Source organism: Dipteris shenzhenensis, chromosome 17 (genome assembly GCF_047967505.1).
Source record: "Dipteris shenzhenensis isolate YYH24624 ecotype China chromosome 17, Dip_SZ_1.0, whole genome shotgun sequence".
Taxonomy (NCBI): domain Eukaryota; kingdom Viridiplantae; phylum Streptophyta; class Polypodiopsida; order Gleicheniales; family Dipteridaceae; genus Dipteris; species Dipteris shenzhenensis.
The window spans coordinates 15,091,710-15,101,716 of record NC_141612.1 but is presented as its reverse complement, the minus strand read 5'-3'; positions in this window follow the sequence as shown (position 1 = coordinate 15,101,716).

The window sequence follows — 10,007 nt, the reverse complement described above, 5'->3', positions numbered from 1 at the left end:
TACATTTGAGATTACCTTATTGACTTCGACTTTGTGGTGCCGAACGGAATACTCCCTATGCCCTTGATAGGACATGTGCGCTTATCTCCAATAGTAACTTTTGAGTCCGATGTGCAAGTTCCATGGCTTTGAATTGTCTCTTCTTGTTTGACATGTGCGGTGAGTTTCCTGTATCGGTTTATCAAAGTTCTTCATCCTCAATCATTGAATGTGTAGAGTGATACTCATGACTCAAATAACTCTCTGGCGTTACATTTGCTAAATCACACTTTGTATTTTCCTTGGGCTTGTCTTTCTTCTTCTTTTACGATCCGCTTTCTTTGTCCTGCAGTCCTTTGGGAGATGACTAAGCTTCTCCTAGTAGAAACATTTATTTTTCTTCTTCTTGTTTCTACCATCTTCAGACTTCTCGCTTTTGGAATCATTTTTGGACTTATCCTTAGCGGGGTTGCCCTTGTCCTTTCCTTTTGTTAGAATGGCCTTGTTGATATTATATTCATACGGCTTTTCCCGGCTTCTTCCTACAGTAACAAGGCCCAAGCTGTTCAAGTGTAAGTGGCTTGGTCTGTGCTCCAATTGTCACGGTTATCAAAAAAGCTTCGAAACTCCTTGGAAGAACCAATATATATAGCTAATTGGCTTGAGTCCACCTTAGGACCAACTATTGCCATTTGATCTTTCAATACCTTCACTTTTGTGAGATGGGTGTGCCTAGTCCCCCTCCTTCTATCTCATCATGAAACAAATGATTTTGGAGGAATAGCATTCTTGACAAATTGTGTGTCATGTGTGTATGTATATGTGTTGTCACGGGGGCGTGAAATTCTAAGTACTTTAATGTACTACAAGACCGTGACAACTTTGGTTTTAAAAGTCCAAGTGTGGGCTTAATAATGTGTGATTAAACGCGGCATGGTGCCTAGCACATAAGCGTAATTAATCCCTAGGCCCAAAGGCATTCCAAGGAATTAAAAGAGTGGTTGTTGGGAAATGATGATGTGGCATTTTTAATGGGCCCCCTAGAGGGCCATGTACCTTCAGTGGCCCCCCTAGAGTTCCAGGTGGCTCTAGTGCCTTCTACATGCTCCTTTGCCATTCCTGGACCTTCCTGAGCCTTCTAAATTTCACATGTGTGGTTTTCTCTCTCATCTTCTCCCTTTGTTGAGATTTTGGATTGGTTTTTCAGCCTCCTTCAGCTGAATTCCGTTTTTCTTCATAACTCCTCACCAGTTTGGATTCCTCGACTTCCGTTTGGCCCGATGGCTTCCTCTCTACCTCCCCTTCGTAATGATATGCTTTTCCCTCTGTGCGTTTGGTAGAACGGGTAGAGCTGAGCACTTCTTTTGCTGGTCGAATTTGCAAAAGTGGCTTTTTCTAGACCTTTTTGCTTCTACCGCCTCCTAGGCCTCTCCTCTTGCAAAGCTACATCTTTTTGTTGAATTTTGAGTGGTCCCACGCGCTGGTTGACTGGTTTTTCTCAGTTCTAGAGGACTTTCCGGCGATGAAACTTCTCCAAAACCTTCTCAATGCATTCCTCTCTGAAGCACGCTTCTTTTGAGCCCAAGAACTTCCATTTCTTCGCGACAGAAGTGCTTCTTTTCGCATTTTTCTGTGGAATTCTTACTGGTCGGCTCTTGTAAATGCTCTTTCTTCATGCCTTTACACTCCTCTTTGGCTGAGAATGCAATTGGGCATTGGCTACTATGTCCTCTTGGCGATTGAGGACTTGGTTCGAGTTTTCAGGGCTTGGTGAGTCGTGATTTTGCTGCTGCAATTTCTTTTTGCCATAAGCTATTGGTTGGCCTCGTGTGCCACCTCTTTCTTGGCTCACAGGTGCCCAGGCAGTGCTACATGAGTCATTCTTTGGTTGGGTACTTTGCTGATTTTATTTTGGAGCTTTGAAAAACTTTGTGAATGCCATCTGAAAACCACTCAAAGAGAGCGCAGCTGGGGTGCAGTGTGATTGCATCTGGACAGCCAATGGAATCGCACTCGGAAAAGAGAATGCCTTTGGGTTGAGCCTATGGGTTAAGTGCACTTATGTGATGGTGTTCTATGCTTGAAAGCCTTCCGAAGGCTTAGTGAATTGGGGCTGTGTGCTCAGTTGCAGGGAAGGTCTCCCAGATGCAACTTGTAATCATTTCACTATGAAATATAAAGAAATACCGAAAGGGGTGCCAAGGTGTTTGGGGCCAATCGGGTGCACTTGTCTATGTTTGTTGAGAAGGGGCATTCTAGGCTCCATCCCCTTTTCAGTGGTTTTGTTTGTGAACAAATGGGTAAATGCCAAATGGTGATCATGCAATGGTTAATGGTTGTGATATATGCTTTGTGAGCTGTAAATAAGTGCTGAAGTTATTAAAGGTTTAGTTCCACTGCCCTCTGAGTGATTAGAGGCCGGTTTCATTGGTTCCATTGTCGGGATACCACACACTCTTTCTCAAGAGGTGGGCCTGGGTAGTTTGGTGGAAGGATATCTTTGCTGCACTTTTTGATAGCTGAATATTACAACCATAAACATGGTGAGTACCCATGAGCAAAAGATCTCCACAACTCCTCAAAGGAGAAGGCAGGAAAGCCTTAATGATCCAGCTAGTGTACAGCTGCAGGGAGTACAACAAATGCCTTTTGATGAGCAGGCCACACATGAAGCTACAACTGAGCTCAACGGTGATACTAGTTCTAGCAGTGAGTCAGATGATGCTACTATGTTGAATGCACAGCTTGCAAGTGCAGCGACTGTTGAGAAACAAGCTCAAGACCCAATCCATGACATGGCCCCACAAAGTAATGATACTGTACTTGAGCCTCTATTCCAACAATAGACTCCAGAACATAATGTACCGCCATGTCAACTTGAAGGAGCTGCACTCTCTAGCATCCTGACTTGCCCTGTGTCAATTCTCATTGAAATCCTCCTATGGAATTGTTCCAACCTCTAGGAGAGTTTCAAAGGATGGATTGAACTCACAAATCCCCCTCCACTTATTAACGACATTGAAGATATCCCTATGCGGACGGCTGAGAGAGATGACATAAGCAACATTATTGTGCCTTTGATCCATAAGGCATATAATGAAGTCCAAGCCATAGTGGATGGCTGAGCAGGTGTAAATGTCCTATCAAAGGAGCTCTACAAAGAATGGGGTCTCCCACCAATGCAAAAGGCTAATTTCAACATACACCTTGCCGATGATTCACGGGCTAAACCCTTGGGAATAGTAAATGGCGTGTCCACAAAGATCACAAGAGTTCGCTTTTCCCTTCAATTCACAATCTTGGATCTCCCCAAAAAATCCTATCAAATCTTACTGGGACATCCTTGGTTACAAGAAGCATCAGTCCTCCATGATTGGGGAACTGATAGACTGACAATTCAGAATTGTGACACTGCAGGCACTGACTCAGCTAACTCAAAATTTGGCTCAGATTGTGCAAACAAATGCCAAGAAGAAGAAGAAATCAAGAAAGCACAAGCACGGAAAGAGTGAGTACATACATGCATCAGCTTCTCATGGCGGACCGCACACTCATGCATCAGTTTCCCATGAGGGACAGCCATCAAAAATGACTCAGAAAGTGACTTCCAAAAGAGAGGAATCACCCAAAAGAGCACTTGAGAAAGAGGTACAAAAAGTACAGCCAGTGCAACAGTATGAGCAGCCAGCACAAGGCCTTGGTTTGGGTACTTCTACTCCTCAAAATAATAATGTGCAGTCCATAAATGTGGCTCAACCACCTCAGCGATATTTGAGGCAGCAACCTGAATATTTTGGTACAGATTCTATCTTTGATGCTATGTTGATTTCACCGCCAATTGGGCATAGAAAGCAAGCCATGTATGACAATGTGGGAATGCAACCAGGCATGCAAGCCATAGCATATGCTCCCATGCCTAATGTTCAGCCAAGCATGGCTCTCCCTAGTGAAGGGAATGCTGCAAATATACAGCCATCTTTGGGACAGCCAATATCAAATGTATATAAAGAATTAAGGATGGTGGTTCTCATGTCAAGTTTGATCCATATAATGGAGTACAGGACAGGTACAAAGCCCTCACATTCCTTCAGCAGTTTGATGCTGCATTTCTTGGGGGTTTGTTTACAGAAGCATCCAAGATGAGGAAGGTCGCCACATTTTTGAAAGGCAATGCACTTAAGTGGTACACCAACCTTATGGTTCATGGAGATGCACCTGCTATTGGCTGGAATTTAAGCAAGTGTTCTCTTCTACTTGGCTTACTCCAACTTTTGAAGTTGAAGTACTTTCACACTGGCATGACTTGTCATTTGGTCAAACCAAATGGCATTATTTTGAACTCATAAGCCTATACCGTGTTCTAAAGGTGGTTGTGGGCACATGCTCTGTACTAATACAAAATTGTTGATATCCTAACCTTAAGTCCATTTTAGCAAGACATTTTGCTCCTTGCAATCAATTGAAGAGCTCATCAATGCAAGGCATTAGATAATTATTCTTTATTGCAATTTCATTCAATGTATACATACGAGCATAGTACTGTCTTTTTGCTTCACCATTCAGACTAGTTAAGGCCATGGAGAATTATTGGGTTTTCAAAGATATTCAACTAATTGTCTTTTCACCTCCTTGTCTTCAATTTTACTAATCCTATAAGAGGCTCTACAAAAGAGAAATATGTATACAATGATTTGCATCTCGCTCAAAAGGCAACCCATCAGGTACAACACAAGGAAACTTCAACCAATAACTCATTAAGGAAAACTTCATGCTTTTAGACAAAAAATTAAAAAGCCATTTCTCTTTAATAGCTTAAGAAACAAAATCCCAAAGAGATACCTGGCATTCATCTCATTGCAAAATTCTTCCAAGGGGACAATTTGGCATTGTTTCCCTTAAATTAGAAGACCCTCCTAACTCTTTCAAACATGATACATTTATTAAGATAGCTACTTTGTAAAGTGTGCCCAAGTGATAAAGCTATTCCTTTCCAAGGATAACATCTTGCCTCACCTCCACTCTCCATCACATTCACTCTTCCCTCTTCATCCCTTGAAAGGGGTAAGAGTGTTCAGGCATCCCTTCCACTCAGCCCAATCCATCATCACCCTCCTTCCCCTCAGCCCATCCCATCACCTCCTTTGGCTGAGCTCCCATCACCCCATCTGCTCGACTCTCTTCTCTCTCTCTCTCTCTCTCTCTCTCTCTCTCTCTCTCTCTTCGCTCAGCTTGTCAAACCCTTCCATTCAGCCAAGCCGTGGCCCTCTTCTAATGAATAAATTTTTAAGAGGCATGCATCTTGAGATACTTCAAAATTCAGTACTATCAATACAGAGAGCTGTGCCTGGTATGTGCATTCTTGCTGTAATTTTCAGTTCAGTACTCGACAAAGCATATGGTGGCAATCAATATAAAAAATAGTGCAGCCGTACTCCTTAATTGGGTGGCAGCATTTGGGGCAAGCAGGAATTCTTTTGCATTTGTGGGGTCATTTGGAGCACCAATTGTTCGCTTTAGGCATTAATGCTCACATGGTCCAGCCGTACTCCTTAATCGGGTGGCAGCATTTGGGGCAACTCCCAGCAGGCATTCTTTTGTATTTGTGCGGCTATTTGGAGCACCAATTCTTCGATTTAGGCATTAATGCTCACATGTGGTTCACGGCCCATGTAGACTGGGACACGGCCCATGTAGACACTACAGCTGCTAATATGGCAGCCTCAGCAGCCTGCAGGCATGGCAAAACAGCAATTTGTACTGCCAGCAGGTGACTTGATAACAGGCTGCAGCCACATGTCGGGCATGGCCATGCGGCACATCAGCAATTGTGCAAAGAAGGCTACTGACATCCAGTAGAGGACAGCATAGTTACCAAGAATTGTACTTGTGGTGGAGTTTCAATTTCATTCTGATTGGGCTGTGTATATACAGATCTACCTTCTCTCTTCTACCTCTCTGTCATGTGTGAACTATTCTTGGTTGAAGATTGCTTTTGTTGATGTGCATTGAATGCATGGCAAAATCTCTCACATGGCGTCAGAGCAGAGTGGGTTCGTTCAGCTTCAGAAACGGCCATCTTTCCTCACCATCAATCAAGGAAGCCAACTGCACACCTTGAAAGCACCCATACTTAGCATCTCATTCATGGTCAAGGATGTGAATCACACCACACCTTTAACGCAATCAAATCAATACATCTTTTTATGACACATGACGCTCACGATTGACATGCACAATAAATTGCACCTGGCAGAGCAAGGTCATACACCTTTAAAAGATTTGTCCCTCAACAATTCCCTACCTACCCAGCTAACTTGTGTGCAAGTAAAAAGGTCTAAACGTTTATCACTGACCTGGAGATGACATAGTATGTGTATCCCCTCTACTTTGAGTGCTGGCATGACTCCCTCCCCAATCCATCGATTGGAAAGGCATGGAATGCGGTAGATGATGATTCTGTGCAGATTCATCCCCGGCACCTCTAGAACTCTGATCCTGCGTGGATGATTGGTGCACAGATACAAACATATGAGAGCCAGTTGTTCCTTCAGCAGCTTGAATACCATGAGTAACAGTGCCACTGCCTGTTCGTCCCTGATTTTTGCGACTTTCAGGGAGAAAGGTACCTACCACCATTTGTAATAGAGGAACCATAGTTGTAAGGACACGAATAAAGCATGCACCAAAAAGTATTTGATCAGCCAGGCTCACAAACTAAATACCTTCAGCAATGCAAGCACATAAGCTTGGGTTAAATAATCACAACCTGGCAGGTAATAGCATGGATTTATCAAACACTCACTTGAACAGTACTGGCTGCCATGAGAAGGCCTGCCACTCCACCTCCAATAACTCGTCCATCTGGCCCTGCCAATGACACACTCAAACCTCCCATTCTTCTATGAGAACTTCCACTCGTCATGTATGGCAACCCATTACTCGGATGCTTCAGCCTTTTCAGCCAGTACCACCTTTAGAACTTCAAGACAAGCTTCAGGATTGGACTCTTCTTCCGGCATACTCGTCCATTCGTCCTTTGAAGCTGTCTCATATTATAGTGTCATCTTTATATAAAGTTCTGCTATCTCCACCTTGGGCATCGGATAGAGCTAATCAGATTTGGGGTTTGTATCGTCCAATCAAATGGTGGCGGAAAAGATTGAAACACATTTGGCACTCCGAGGTCCCTCTTTGAACAACAGGTCTTTTTATGGTGTGTTTTGTTGGGGGTTCTTCCATCTAGACAGCTTTTATCATGCAGACGTATTGCTCCGGCTATTTGTCGTCGATATTTGGCTCCGAGGGAGCCTGTGTCTCATATTTTTTGGCACTGCCCCAAGATACGTGACTTCTTGGGCATCCTTCGGCAGAGATTGCGACTAAGATTTCCTAAGGCTTCTTTCGGGAAGCTTTTCTAGCTTTTTGGGATATATCCTCGACGGCCGGATTTGAGTTTTTCTTTACCTGGGTTCGCTAATTGGCACTTTGGACTCCGTGGAAAGATAGAAACCACAGAGTCTTTGGTGATCCTATGTTTTCTCCTTTTGTTTTCTTTCGTCATTCTTTGCAGCAATCACTCTTTGATTGTCTGCAAACTCACTACATAGACTACGATGTATATTTGTCCTACACAGAGATTTTCTCTTGATGTACATTTTGAGCTTCCCAGTTTTGGGATAGCTACCTTGTAATATAAAGTGTGTGTGTAATGCACGTGTATGTGTAAAAGATATGTATATACATATATATGTCAAACATGCACACTGTGTGTGTGCACACACTCTCTCTGTCTCTCTCACACACACACACAGTGTGCATGTTTGACATATATACATATATATGTCAAACATGCACACTGTAAGTGTGTGTGTGTGTGTGTGTGTGAGAGAGAGAGAGAGAGAGAGAGAGAGAGAGAGATTTCACCCAAAAAAAAAAAAGTTGTATGTGTACACATGAAACCGGCCTCTAATCACTCAGAGGGTAGTGGAACTAAACCTTTAATCACTTCAGCACTTATTTACAGCTCAGAAAGCATATATCACAACCATTAACCATTGCATGATCACCATTTGGCATTTACCCATTTGTTCACAAACATAACCGTTTCAAAAGGGATGGAGGCTAGAATGCCCCTTCTCAACAAACATAGACAAGTGCACCCGATTGGCCCCAAACACCGTGGCGTCCCTTTCGGTATTTCTTTATATTTCATAGTGAAATGATTACAAGTTGCATCTGGGAGACCTTCCTTGCAACTGAGCACGCAGCCCCAATTCACTAAGCCTTCGCAAGGCTTTCAAGCATAGAACACCATCACATAAGTGCACTTAACCCATAGGCTCAACCCAAAGGCATTCTCTTTTCCGAGTGCAATTCCATTGGCTGTCTAGATGTAACACACTGCATCCCAGCTGCACTTTCTTTGAGTGGTTTTCAGATGGCATTCACAAAGCTTTTCAAAGCTCCAAAATAAAATCAGCAAAGTACCCAACCAAAGAATGACTCATGTAGCACTGCCTGGGCACCTCTGAGCCAAGAAAGAGGCGGCACACGAGGCCAACCAATAGCTTATGGCAAAAAGAAATTGCAGCAGCAAAATCACAACTCACCAAGCCCTGAAAACTCGAACCAAGTCCTCAATCGCCAAGAGGACATAGTAGCCAATGCCCAATTGCATTCTCAGCCAAAGAGGAGTGCAAAGGCATGAAGAAAGAGCATTTACAAGATCCGACCAGCAAGAATTCCACTGAAAAATGCGAAAAGAAGCACTTCTGTGGCGAAGAAATGGGAGTTCTTGGACTCAAAAGAAGCGTGCTTCAGAGAGGAATGCATTGAGAAGGTTTTGGAGAAGTTTCATCGCCGGAAAGTCCTCCAAAACTAAGCAAAATCAGTCAACCAGCGCGTGGGACCACTCGAAATTCAACAGAAAGCTGTAGCTTTGCAAGAGGAGAGGCCCAGGAGGCGGTAGAAGCAAAAAGGTCTAGAAAAAGCCACTTTTGCAAATTCGACCAGCAAGAGAAGTGCTCAGCTCTACCCGTTTTACCACCACGGAGGGAAAAGCATATCACTGCGAAGGGAAGGCAGAGGGGAAGCCATCGGGCCAAACGGAAGTCGAGGAATCCAAACGAGTGGGGAGTTATGAAGAAAAACGGAATTCAGCTGAAGGAGGCTGAAAAACCAGTCCAAAATCTCAACAAAGGGAGAAGATGAGAAGAAAACCACACATGTGAAGTTTAGAAGACCCAGGAAGGTCCAGGAATGGCAAAGGAGCATGTAGAAGGCACTAGAGCCACCTAGAACTCTAGGGGGGCCACTGAAGGTACATGGCCCTCTAGGGGGCCCATTAAAAATGCCACATCATCATTTCCCAACAACCACTCTTTTAATTCCTTGGAATGCCTTTGGGCCTAGGGATTAATTACACTTATGTGCTAGGCACCATGCCGCGTTTAATTACACATTATTAAGCCCACGCTTGGACTTTTAAAACCAAAGTTGTCACGGTCTTGTAGTACTTAGAATTTCATGCCCCCGTGACATACCCCTCTCTTGAAACAGCAAACCACAGTTTGTTGCCCCAAAACACAGGAGTGAGCATGAAATATAGCATAAAAGAGTATACAAGAAAGCCGCAGCTATAGTATACAAAGACAGTGAAAATATGGCTAGGAGAGGCATGCATCCATCCATATACACTGCTCAAAATCTATGTGATCCAATGCATCAATATCATGAAGTCTCACAGTAGAAATACTGTCAGCTCAGTATCTCGGATGAAACATACAGTGTCATCAAGCGACCTCATGAAATCACAGTGAGCCCGTCTGTACTGAGGGAGTGGAGATGTTACCCCCCTCTCGAACACCAGGTGATGCTCCAGAGGCTCGCTCTGCTGAACTACCTGTAGGAGGCAGTTGGTCTAATTGGAAAGCATCAAGGTAAAGCTGCAATATCCCAGATGAATCTGCCAGTTCACCTTCCTCCATCCATTTCGCATCAAGTGATGGGTAATTTTGAAATTTTACCAA